Raw genomic sequence first — 14,013 nt, forward strand, 5'->3', positions numbered from 1 at the left:
TCACTCTCACCTTCCATTCATCACCAGCCTTAGTTATACACTGCTGGTGGTGAAACTCAGTTGCAGGCGTTCTTGTGAAGAGCCTTTCCCCAATGTAGCCAAATATATACCAGACTGTTCTTCCAGAGACAGAATCACAGCATGCTGGGGTCACTGTGTGGCATGACAAGCTAGTGATACTTGGGACCAGTCCTGAGGCATCAGTGCTGGACAAAGTCTGTGTTAAAGCCGATTGGTGACTTTTCTTTCCTTATAGAAGAGGTAGTGCATCTGGATTGTTTGGACAAAATAGTATATATATATATAAAAAAAAAAACCACCAGCTTAGTAGTGATATGGCTCACGTTTGAGTCTACCAATTTTGGTTTTTGTGTCATTGGGCAAGTTGTTCAACTTCTCTGATCCTCAGTTTGTTCTTCTGTAAAGTACCTCTAACTTGGGGTGCTATCAAATGGTACAGTGCTGTAAAATGCTTAGCACAGTCCTGGGTACCTAGTAAATGCTCATTCAAAGTTAGTGGTCACTAATGCCCTACTATTGCTGCTGTGTTAGTGTTGTCCATGATGCTGTAATTCACTATCAGAATAAGGATTAGCCCAACTTCATCTTTTGTCTTAGTCTTGCTTTCCTGAAGGGGATAGAGGAATTAACCTTTTTGCAGGTTTCATATTGTTCCATCTGGGATGAATGTAAAGGGAAAAGTGAAGACGTTGAGGTGCTATGTTTTAAGTGTATCTCCTCCACAATTCAGATGTTGCCATTGTGGTAATATTAAGAGGTGAGGCCTTTAAATGGTGATTATGCCACAAATGGCAGTGAAGCCGCTCTAAAAGGGTTTGATGCAGCATTCGTCCTACTTTCCCTTTCATTTTGTGCTGTGCAAGGATGTAGCAAGAGGGCCCTCGCTAGAGGCCACACTTTGATCTTAGGCTTCCCAGTCTCCAGAATGTCAAGAAAATAAATTTTCATTCTTAATAAATGATCCAATCTGAGGCATTTTGTTGTAGCATTGCAAAATGGCTGAAGACATTATGATGTTAAAAAACAAAAGTAGCACTGGATTTAGGATCGCAGGCTTGTGGTTCTGAGTTCACGCTACTCTACACACTACCTGTTGGAATTTGGCAAGTCTCTTATCCCTTTTGACCTTTTCTTTGCTCTAATGCATGCTTCAAGTGGTTGTTATGAGCATTAATAAGTATACTCTTGTAATTATAACATCTACTGTCTATCGAATACTCAGACATTGCAATTATTATTTTTACAAGCATCAATTTAATAATCTCAGCAACCCTATGATTCCAAAGCTTTATGTCTAGCCTCCCTCTATGGTTCAATGAGATCACATCTTTAAGGATGAAAAGTGTTCTCACAATCTTTTGGTGCCCTGAATTGTTAACTCCAGAGCCCTTAATATGACACGTTGAGGCCTTCAGGTCTCATCCAGGCCTCATTTCCATCCTCACATCCTGTCTGTGGCTGCAATCTGTGCTCCCTCTACTGTAGCTGTCATTTACTTGTGAACTTTTGGATTGAGTTGTTTTCAAACAGGCCTCTGAACCTTTGCATTTCTCTTCCCTCCAACTGGAATATCCTTCTCCTGTCTTCTTGTTTCCCTGGAAGACTTCTATTGCCCATTTGGCTCAGAGTCAAGACCCTTCACCCTGATCTCTGACTCTTACGGCTTTGGTAGAGCCTGTCTCTTTGTGCTGTGTTTCTCTTTACCTGTGACTCACAAACAATACCCATCATACTCTGCAAATGCATTCATGAGTGTCTGTGATTCTCCCTGTTCAAAGAGGTATACAGGAAACTTGGAATTGTCCTGCAAAGCACAGCCTGGTGTGAAGGGTATGCTTAACTCAAGTGGGCTGCAAAAACGTTGCTGAGAGATTTGAGTTAAAGGATGGAGCAAAACTTCCAAGAACTTTTTGAAGCCCACTCATGTACAGTGAAATAAAAAACAGTGAAATGTGCTTGGTGAGGTTTACCCCTCTCCTTTTCCTCCTTGACTTTCCCCAACCTCAGCTGTCATGGAGAGGAGATGTTTGGTTCAGTGATGTGTTGAGCTCTGTAATATGTGCTAGGTCAGAGGATCCATATTATTTTGAGAAAACTGGCTTCCTACAGAAGAACTTGGACAAATGGATCTGGCCTGTCCTGGGGCGAGGAGCTGTTGGCCTTCAATATATCACAAGAACATACTTGACCTCCAAATGCACATCACGAAATAGCCTGAGAATGTAATCAGTACTGGTGAAAATATTTTATCTTCTTGATAGTCATTATTGTGTTTTGTATAATAACAGGCAATTTATGAAGAAAATCTGAATGTCTTACAATGTGGATTGGATTAAATAAAAATGATGGCAAGTCAGTATAAAAGAATTCAAGTTATCTATTAAAAATAAGATTGAAGAGGAATATTTTTTGATCAGGGAAAAATGCTCCCATGTAGGATAAGTTCAGACTACAGAACACTGTATGCAGGCTGATCCCTTTTTTAAAGAGATTTACTATGTGTAATTTTCTAATATTTTTTCACTTTTTTGTTGCTTTAAACTTATTTTTTGCTGTGAAACAATAATTATGTATTTCATTAAAGTGCCAAAAAATTTAAATTACATAAAGTTACATAGTTGAAGAAAGGTAATCCTTATGTCTTACAACCAGATGACTCAGTTTTTTCTAAGCAGTCGTAGGTCTTAACAGAGATAAGATGGAGCACTAGCAATGATTTTGATAAAATACAACCTAAACCTAAAGGTAAATAAAGGCCCTTCATTATTTCTTATTAAGAGAAGAGGCCAATAGTCCAAGAAAACCCAATGGTTATAAAAGAAAGGACTAATTCTGTTTTTTTGTATCTATTTGCCTTTTTTCAAAATTACATTTTACAGTTTTTAAGAGCGCCTTGTCACATTCATTTAGAACAAAGACATTATATATGTAAATCCTATTTTTTCTTGAACACAGAGATATTAATATCTCAGAGTGAGGAATTCATGACAATGATCATCATGTGGGGAAAAAGCAGAATATTGTCATTTACATAGTATGATTAAGCAAAGCAATATTTATAACTAAGATCCAAATGATATGATATCCACCCAATTTTTATACTCTATATTAAATACTACAGATAAGAGAAAACATGTGATACTTGTCTTTCTGGGTCTGACGTATTTTACTTACCATAATGACCTCCAGTTGCATCCATTTTGTTGTAAGTTACACAGGTAATATAAATGCATACGTGTGTGTGAGTGTGATACACTTCGTGGGGAAGGTTAATAGAACTTTTCTCTGGTCAGTGAAATTAACAGGTATAAAAGTTATTTTGTAGCACAGATTTCAGAAATTATATTTAATATTTGAAGATATATTTCTATCTTCAGTAGTGTTCAATAGAGTTTGTTTTCTGAATGCTTATTTTTCCATTGCGTAAAACAGAATCTTTCTTCTAAAATAACACAGTGAAATGATGCTGACTGTAACTAATCACAGCTTCTTCTCTGTTCTGTGTGACAAACTCTTTGGAAAGTTACATCTTTTGGACAATTACAGCTGGATTGCTGGGGTGAAAAATTATCTTAGTATAGGCAGAAGGATGAATTATAATTGCTTCTCTAAATGGATTTTACACTGAGAGTCCAGATTGATTTATGGTTTAAATCCAGCTTTCACAAAACAGTCCTCAAATCAGATGACAAAAAAGGGTTAACCCATCAGAGCTCTAGAGATGGTATTCTAAGGAGACATTTGAAGTAGAGATCATGAGAAACTACTCAATTGCAGGCAAGTTGTCATCTGCAAGGCTAATGTAATTATTTGAACCAAATTTCATATAGTTTTCTCTTCACCAAATTCTTCTGATACTTAGGATACTTTCTTCACAATCTAGCCCTTGATTGTGCTGTATCTCATATTCTTCCTTTTTTGTTTTTTGGAATATATTATGTTCTCCTCATCACATCATGAGTTTCTTAAGGTAAGGATATGCTGGGTGCTTTTCTTCCCTAGAAAACTAACACCCAGCTGGAGATTTGTGAACAGAGGGTAGTGGATGAGGATCCTTGATTTTTGGTATTTAAAAATGTCAGCCAGACATGGTATATTTTCCCATCCTAAAGCCATTTAGGCAAACTGAAATGTCAACTTTCTTTATTCTTGGATGGAATTCTATCAACAGAATGGTAAACTTTGTGATTTCTTGTTTGTTCAATGTGACAGTTAGCTGCTGAGGACATTCTGGAAGATTCTAGGATGTCTGTAGAGGACCAGTTATCAGCACCTTATTGTTTGGCAGTGTGGCAGTGGAGAATTAGAACCATTGGCTCACGACATAGCTGAACACAATGTTTATATTTAATATACACTAGTTGGCATGAGGTGGGAAGAATCTATCTGTTGTATCAAAATCATTTATTCAGTTTAGTTAATCTTAAGTCAAGAGAGCAAATATAAGCTTTGTGGCTGAGATTTTTTTTTTTAAGATTTATTTATTTACTTGAAAGGCAGAGTTAGAGAAAGAAAGAGATCTTCCATCCACTAGTTCACTTTCCAGATGACTGCAATGGCCAGGCCTGAGTCAGGTGGAAGCCAGGAGCTTCATGCAGCCCTCCCACGTGGGTACAGGGGCCCAGGCACTTAGGCTATCCTCCACTGTTTTCCCAGGTGTGTTAGCAGGGAGCTGCATGGAAACAGCAGCACCTAGGACTCAAATTGGCCCCCATATGGAATGCTGGCACTGCTTGCAGCTGCTTTACTCATCACACCACAATGCCAGTCCTGTGTCTGTGATTTCCAATTCCAACTCTTGAGGCAGTGGCTTCACATAGATTGTATCAGAAGTACCTGGGGAACTTAAAAAGAAAATACATGTTCTTTATCTTTCTCTTTTCTCCATTTCAAGATTCTGATTCAGTAGGTCTGGGATAAAGCCTAGAAATCTGAATTTTTAACAAACATGTAGCTTATTATTTGTAGTTAAATTCAGGGACAGTTCATGTAGGTGAATACTAATTTACTTCTTTTTTACGATTTATTTATTTATTTGAAAGGCAAAGTCACAGAGAGGCGGAGGTAGAGACAGAGAGAGGTCTTCCATCTGAAGGTTCACTCCCCAAATGGCTGCAATGGCCAGAGCTGAGCTGATCCGAAGCCAGGAGACAGGAGCTTCTTCCAGGTCTCCCACATGGGTGCAGGGATCCAAGGACTTGGACCATCTTTGACTGCTTTCCCAGGCCATAGAAGAGAGCTGGGTCGGAAGTGAAGAAGCGGGGACTCAAACCGGTGGCCAGATGGGATGCCAGCACTGCAGGTGGCAGCTTTACCCACTGTGCTACAGTGCCATCCCTTGTACTAATTTACTTCTACAAAACCAGTGATAGGTTTAATTTTTTTTTAAGTGTGTGAAGCATCAAAGAATTTTTTCTTATGTAAATTTGGCATTGTGGTGCATTGTGTAAATGCCACTTGAGATGCCAGGATCCCATACCTGAGTGCCAGTTTTGTGTCCTGGCTACCCCACTTACAATCCAGCTCCCTTCCAATGCACCTGAGAAGGCATTGGATAATGGCCCAAGTTCTTTGGCCCCTTCCACCTCTGTGGGAAACCCACATGGAGCTCCTGCCTCTGACTTCAGCTTAGCTCAGACCTGACTGCTGTGCACATTTGGGGAGTGAGCTGGTGGGTAGAAGATCTCCCTCTCTGTCTCTTCCCTTTTCTCTCTGTCAGTCTGCCTTTCAAATAAGTGAATAGATATGTCTTTTTGTGTGTGTGTTTTACTTTTTAAAACATTTTATTAAAATACAGTATACATACCAAGAAATGCACCTAAGTGTACAGATAAATGAGTTTTTTTTCTAATCATACTCATAATCAATACCTGAATAAAGAACAAAACATTACTAATACCACAAGATCCTCACTATTTCCCCCCACTCTGAAGGGAATTCTTAAAGCTGTACTCCTCTGTATGTAAGTGATTTACCTTGGATGATTGCTGGAAGGTTCCGGCGCTTGCTGGATGTTCTTTTCCCCCATCTTATTCTCAGTGAGCATTTGCTGGGAGATGTTCCTCTGATGAGCTTGCAGACCACTTTCTGCCGTGAGGCCAAGGGGAAGTTGCCTGCTGATCATTCAGTGGCTCTTTCTTACCCTGTTTCAAGGATGTGTAGGCACTAAAAGCAATTAGGGAGGGAAAAAAGATAACCAAATGGTATTACTGTGAATTCTTAAATTTTTTAAGGTCTTTTTCCTTCTTTTTCATGTTCCAATGGATGCACCCAACCTAACTATTCTTCTCTCTATTTTTTTTTTCAGCATTGTAGGCAACAAAGATTCTTAAGTAGGTCTGATGTTTTTCGATAAGGAAACTGAACCCCTGAAAATATTTCCTGTAATGTAACCATATAGTCAGAGGTCCCACTAATGCTAGACAAGTTATAACTAAAACCAATACAATTTAATAGAAAGATAACCTCAACCTGAAAAAGCAACACATGGAAACCCAATCAAACAAATTTATTTGGAGAAAATACATTTTGTGGAAGAATGATGACATTTAAAATAGTCAAGACACATACTTATATGATTTTATAAACATTAAAAATGTATATTGGTATGAACCAAATTTTGGAGGAAAAGGCAAATAGGAAGAAGAAGTAGGCTGGCAAGGAAGACTCCCAAAGCATTATCATTGGTTATCTCTGGATGATGTGATTCAAGTTATTTTTATGTATCATATTTATTATAATCTTAAAATTATTTTTTCAATTTACTACACAAAATATATAACTTCGTAATCAGAAAATAAAATAATTGATTTGAAAATATTTTTACTTATTTATTTTCACTTTATTTGATGGTGCAGAGAGAGAGAAAATGGCAGTGACTGACCTTCTATCCTTTGGTTCACTCCCCAGATTATGATGATAGCCAGAGCTAGGCCAAATTGAAGCCAGGAGGCTAGACCTCAGTCCATATCTCCCACATGGGTGGCAAGTATCCAAGTACTTGGGTCATCATCTGCTATCTCCCTGTGTATGCATTACCAGGAAGCTGCATTGGAAGTGGAGGATATGAGAGTAGAACCAGTCCGTTCAATAAGGATGCTGGTTTACTGAGTAGTGCTTAACTGTAGAACCAAACATCTGCTCCAAGGTAATTGATTTTTTGTGAGTATCTGTATGTACATTTCTGACTGAACTTTTGTTTATGTATGGTCATAAAAAGGTTGGAATTCTCTTGATGTGAATGGAAGGGGAGAGGGAGTGGGAAAGGGGAGGGTTGTGGGTGGGAGGGACGGTATGGGGGGGGGAAGCCATTGTAACACATGAGTCGTACTTTGGAAATTTATATTCATTAAATAAAAGATAAAAAAAAAAAAAGGTTGGAATTCTGGATGAAGAATAAAAATGAAGGTATGAAACTGTGGGTTGAATGAGAAAAGAGTTGGGAGTTGGTATTGCAAGGGTGGCAAGGGTGTCATAGCCTGAGAGTCAGCCACTCTCTGCCACATGGAAGCGTGGCAGATATTGCCACAGGCTTTGGCTCTCTTTGCTGCAGAGCCCTAGCATCAGACTTCAGAACTACCAACATTTGACTGCCAGGAGCATCCAGGAAGCAGCCTATTAGTCTTCACTGGCTCAGTAAAGCTTCTGTAGCCCCAAGGCACTAGGTCTAGAAGAGAGACTCCAAAAAGATGAGAAAGAACAAGATAAGGATTACATTTCCAGTTAACAATAGCTAAAGAGAAATGCAGAGGGTGTCACCAAGTTGGCTGAGTAGAGCTGCCTTGTGCATTTACTTCCTTGAAACAAATAAAATGAAAATACAACACACCAAAATCTATGAGATACAACAAAAGCAGTATTAATAGGGAAGTTTATCATAATAAATACGTATATTTTAAAAAGAGGAAGATGAAAAAAAAGCTAACCTTGCAACTCAAGAAACTAGAAAATCAAGAACAAAACAAAGGGCCGACACTGTGGCATAAAAGGTTAAGCCTCCACCTGCATTGCCAACATCCCATTTGGGCACCATGTTGAGTCCCAGCTGCACCAATTCCAATCCAGCTCTCTGCTAATGTGCCTGGGAAAACAGTGGAAGACAGCCCAAGTTCTTGGATCCCTGAACCCACATGAGAATCCCAGAAGAAGCTCCTGGCTCCTGGCTTCAGCCTGGCCCAGCCCTGGTGGTTGTGGCCATTTGGGGAGTGAACCAGTGGATGGAAGATACCTTTCTCTCTCCTTCTTCCTCTGTAATTCTGCCTTTCAAATGAATAAATCATTTTATTTTTTTAAAAAAAGAACAAATGAAACTCAAAATTAGTAGAAGGAAAGAAACAACAGAGAGATGAAGAGAAATGAACAAAAAGGAGGTTAAAAATATAAATGATCAGTGAAACAAGGAGGAAGTTTTCTGCAAAGATAAACAAGATTAAAAACTTTAGCTAGACTAACCAATAAACAAAGAAAAAAGACCTAAAATGAATAAAATCAGTGATGAAAAAGGACACACCAAAACTGATGCCACAGAAATACAAGGATCATTAGGGACTACTATGAAAAACTAAAAGCCAACAAATTGGAAAACCTAGGAGAAATAAATTTCTGTATCATATCGCCTAAAAAAATTAAGTGATGAGGACATAGACAATATGAGCAGACCAGTATTGAGCTGTGATATTGAATCAAAAATGGAAAGTCTCCCAAGAAAGAAAAGCCTGGGACTGGATGATCTCACTGTTGGATTTTCCAAAACTTAAAAAGAACTTACATCAATTCTTCCAGTACGATAGCAAAACATTGAAAGTGAGAGAACTCTTCTAAACTCATTCTGTGAGGCCAGCATTACCCTGATACCAAGACCAGACAAGGACACACCAAAAAGAAAAAAAGAAAACTACAGACCAGTGTTCCTGATGAACATAGATGCAAAAACTATGAATGAAATGCTCAGAAATTGACCTTAATAGCACACCCAAAAGATCATTCATCATGATCTAGTGAGATTTATTTCAGGGATGCAAGGATGGTTTGACATATACACATTAATAAATGTAATGCATCATTATGTTAGCAAGATGAAGGACACAAACCATCTGCTCATCTCAATAGATGAGAACAATATTTGGTAAAATTCAACATTTCTTCAAGATAAAAACTCTCAAAAATTAGGCTTAGAAGTACTTCAATACAATAAAGTCTACATATCATAAATCGGCAGCCTATTTCATACTGAATGGGGAAAAGCTGAAATTATTTCCAGTAGGTTCAGGAACAACAAAAATGTGTTGTTTTTCACCACCCTTTTTCTATACAGTTTGGAAGTCTTAGCCACAGCAGTAAGGCAACAGGAGGAAATAAAATACATCCAACTAGGAAAGGAGAAGGTTGAACTATCCTTTTCTGCAAATTACATGCTCTTACACAGAGAAAAACCTAAAGAGTCTAAGTGCTGTTAGAAATGATGAATGAGTTTAGTAAAGTTTTAAGATAAAAGCAACATGTAAAAATCTGTTTTTTATGCATCAATAACAAAATTGCTGAGAAGGAACTTAAGGAAGTGTTCCTATTCACAATAACTGCAGCAATATCAAAAAGAAAAACCTAAAAACAAATTTAAGTAAAAATTACAAAACACTGATAAAAGAAGTTGAAGACACAGGCATACACACACACACACACACACACACACACACACGGAGATAATCCTTGTTCAGAGATTTAAAAGATTAGGATTAGGGTGAGCATTTAGTCTAGTGGTTAGGATGCCACTTAAGAAACACATGTCAGGGCCAGTGCTGTAGCCCAATAGGTTAAGCCACAGCTTGCATCCCATGACAAGAGTGCTCTTTTGTGTCTGGGCTGCTTTGCTTCTGATACAGCTCCCTGCTAATGCACCTGGGGCAGCAGCAGAAGGTGGCCCAAGGTTTTGGGCCCTTTCCACCCACATGGTTTACCCTGATGGACTTAAAAGCTCCAGGCTTTCGTCTGGCCTAGTCCTGGCTGTTGTAGTTATTTGAAGAGTGAACCAGCAGTTGGAAAATGTTTTTCTCAGTCTGTCTCCCCTTCCCACCTTGCACTGCCCCTCCCACTCTGCCCATTCAGTCACTCTTTCAAATAAATAAAAATAAATCTTTTTAAAAATTAAAAAAGAAACACATATCTTAAGTGAGAGTACCTGACTTCAATACCCAGCTTTGACTCCTGACTCCAGATTCCTGCTAATGTAGACTGTGGCTCAAATGACTGGGTCCCTTCCACCAGTGTGGGAGACTTGGATTAAGTTCCTGGCTCTTGACTTTGGTTCTAGTCTGGTGCTGTATGTTTCAGGCACTTACGGAATGAACAAATGGATGGATGAGAGCTCTTTCTATCAATTTCTTTCTGCCTTTCCAATAAAATTTTTAAAATTGTTTATAAGAATTAATATTATTAAAATATCACATACTGGCCGACGCTTCAGCTCAATAGGCTAATCGTCCGTCTGCAGCGCCAGCACCCTGGATTCTAGTCCCAGTCGAGGTGCCAGATTCTGTCCCAGTTGCCCCTCTTCCAAGCCAGCTCTCTGCTGTGGCCAGGGAGTGCAGTGGAGGATGGCCCAAATGCTTGGGCCCTGCACCCGCATGGAGACCAGGAGAAGCGCCTGGCTCCTGGCTTCGGACTGGCGCAGTGTGCTGGCCGCAGCGGTCATTGCGGGGTGAACTAACGGCAAAGGAAGACCTTTCTCTCTGTCTCTCTCACTGAAAAAAAAATACCACATAGTACTCAATGTGATCCATAGTTTCAAGGCAATTCCTGTCAGAATGCTAACAACATTCTTAACAACAACAGAAAAACACTTCTAAAATTTATATGGAAAGACAAAGTCTCCCTTATATCTAAAGCAATGCTGAGGAAAAAAATACGGCTCAGAGGCATTATGGTACCTGACTTCAAAACATACTAGAATGCTATGGTATCCAAAACAGCAGGGTACTGGCATAAAAAGAGATACAGAGATCAATGGAACAGAATAAAGAACTCAGAAATAAATCTGCATATTTATAGCCAACTGATTTTTGCCAAAGGCAGCAGAAACATACAGTGGAAAAGGACAGTCTCTTCAATAAATGATTCTGGGAAAACAGGCTATCTAGATGTAGAAGAAAGAAACTAGACCCCTGCCGCTCACTATGTGTAAGAAATCAACTCAAAATATATAAAAACAACTTACAAGGATGACCGCAAACTATGAAAATACTAGGAAAAAAACAGAGCTGAAACTCTTCAAGACATTTGGCATGGAAAAGAGTTTCCAGATATGACCCCAAAAGCACAGGCAACAAAAGCAAAAATTGACAAGTGGGATTAACAACTGTCTGCACAGCAAAATCAACAATGAACAGAATTGAACAGATAACCTACAGAATGGGAAAAAACATTTGGAAACTACTCAGCTGACCTGGGATTAATTTCTATAAAGTATATGGGGCTCATACAACTCAACAGCAAACAGAAAAAATACTCTAAGACTTGGGTGAATGACCTGAATAGACATTTCTTAAAATAGGATATACAAATGGCCTAGAGTATATGGGAAAAAAATGCTTAACTAATCAGGAAAATGCAAATCAAACCCACAATGCATTATCACCTCATCCCTGATAGCATGGTTATTATCAAAAAGACAGAAAAAGAATGCTGATGAAGATGCAGAGAAAGAGAAACTCATACACTGTTGGTGGGAATGTAGATTAGTACAAACTGTGGAAAGTAGTGTGAAGCTTCCCCAAAAAGCAAAAATCAGAACTGGGGCCTGCGCTTTGGCATAGTAGTTCAAGCATCCGCCTGTGGCACCAGCATCCTGTATGAGCACCGGTTCAAGTCCCTTCTGCTCCACTTCCAGTCTAGCACACTGATAGGGCCTGGGAAAGCAGTAGAAGATGGTCCCTGCAACTGTCCCTGTGCCTTCCTGAAATACCTGGAAGAAGGTTCTGGCTCCTGGCTTCAGATGGGCCCAGCTCTTGCTGTTACATCCATTTGGGAAGTGAACTAGTAGATGGAATACCTCTGTATGTCTCTTCACGTAAATAAATTAATCTTTTAAAAAAAATCAGAACTTGCAATATGATATATCAATTCTGTTAATGTATATAAATCCAAGAGAAATGAGATCATTCTGCTAGGCATCTGCACTCCCATGCTTATTGCAGCATTATTCACAGTAGCCAAGAAATGGAAACAGCCTAGATGTCTATCAGTGGATGCATGGATAAGGAAAATGTGGTAGAAACAAACTGGACTATTAATTAGCCATAAAATATTCGAGTCCTGTCATTTGTAGCAACCTGGATGAAAGTAGAAGACGTTACTTTAAGTGAAATATATCATGCACAGAAAGACAAATGCCACTTCTATCCACTTTGTGGAAGCTAAGAAGCTGATATCATAGAAGTACACAATGGAATAGCTGATGCCAAATCCTGGAAAGAGTCTTGGGGAAGAAAAGGATGGAGACAGGATAGTTAACAGGTATAGGAGTGCAGTTGGATCAGAATAACATCTAGTTTTTTGAAAAAATAAACAAAATTGACACCCCATTGGCCCAACTAACTAAAAAAAAATCAGAGATGAAAAAGGAAACATAACAACAGACACCACAGAAATAAAAATAATCATCAGAAATTACTACAAGGACTTGTACTCCAGCAAACGGGGAAATATATCAGAAATGGAGAGATTCCTGGACACATGCAACCTACCTAAATTGAACCAGGAAGACATCGAAAACCTAAACAGACCCATAATTGAGACAGAAATTGAAACAGTAATAAAGGCCCTCCCAACAAAGAAAAGCCCAGGACCAGATGGATTCACTGCTAAATTCTACCAGACATTTAAAGAAGAACTAACTCCAATTCTTCTCAAACTATTCAGAACAATCGAAAAAGAGGGAATCCTCCCAAATTCTTTCTATGAAGCCAGCATCACCTTAATCCCTAAGCTGGAAAAAGATGCAGCACTGAAAGAGAATTACAGACCAATATCCCTGATGAACATAGATACAAAAATCCTCAATAAAATTCTGGCCAATAGAATGCGACAACACATCAGAAAGATCATCCACCCAGACCAAGTAGGATTTATCCCTGGTATGCAGGGATGGTTCAATGCGCGCAAAACAATCAATGTGATACACCACATTAACAGACTGCAGAAAAAAAACCATATGGTTATCTCAATAGATGCAGAGAAAGCATTCAATAAAATTCAATACACTTTCATGATGAAAACTCTAAGCAAATTTGGTATAGAAGGAACATTCCTCAATACAATCAAAGCAATTTATGAAAAACTCATGGCCAACATCCTATTGAATGGGGAAAAGTTGGAAGGATTTCCACTGAGATCTGATACCAGACAGGGATGCCCACTCTCACCACTGAATTCAATATAGTTCCGGAAGTTTTAGCTAGAGCCATTAGGCAAGAAACAGAAATTAAAGGGATGTAAATTGGGAAGGAAGAAGTACACCAGGTTCTAGTCAATGTCGGGGTGCCGGATTCTGTCCCGGTTGCCCCTCTTACAGGCTAGCTCTCTGCTGTGGCCAGGGAAGTGCAGTAGAGGATGGCCCAAGTGCTTGGGCCCTGCACCTCATGGGAGACCAGGATAAGCACCTGGCTCCTGCCTTCGGATCAGCGTGGTGCGCCGGCCATAGCACGCCGGCCGTGGTGGCCATTGGAGGGTGAACCAATGGCAAAGGAAGACTTTTCTCTTTCTTCTCTCTCTCTCTCACTGTCCACTCTGTCAAAAAAATAAATAAATAAAGCAATCCTGTACCCCTGTACCACAAAAACAAAGCCGGAGGCATCACAATACCAGATTTCAGGGCATACTACAGGGCAGTTGTTATCAAAACAGCATGGTACTGGTACAAAAACAGATGGATAGACCAATGAAACAGAATAGAAACACCAGAAATCAACCCAATCATCTACAGCCAACTTATATTTGATC

At 39.2% G+C, this 14,013-nt stretch overlaps 1 long non-coding RNA gene across 3 annotated transcripts in view; it reads right to left on the reverse strand.

The window, feature by feature from the left end:
* Positions 1 to 4,482: 4,482 nt before the first annotated feature.
* Positions 4,483 to 14,013, reverse strand: part of LOC103349250 (uncharacterized) — a 603,064-nt gene continuing 593,533 nt past the window's right edge. For all 3 annotated transcript variants that reach the window (XR_016214679.1, XR_016214701.1, XR_016214703.1), the window contains 2 exons: positions 5,997 to 6,186; positions 4,483 to 4,865 (listed from right to left, as the gene is read on the reverse strand). This is a non-coding gene — a long non-coding RNA (uncharacterized LOC103349250). The remainder of the gene's footprint in view (positions 4,866 to 5,996; positions 6,187 to 14,013) is intronic.

The sequence above is a fragment of the Oryctolagus cuniculus genome, chromosome 10, assembly GCF_051225735.1.
Source record: "Oryctolagus cuniculus isolate XC-2025 breed Fujian yellow rabbit chromosome 10, ASM5122573v1, whole genome shotgun sequence".
NCBI classification, from domain to species: Eukaryota; Metazoa; Chordata; class Mammalia; order Lagomorpha; family Leporidae; genus Oryctolagus; species Oryctolagus cuniculus.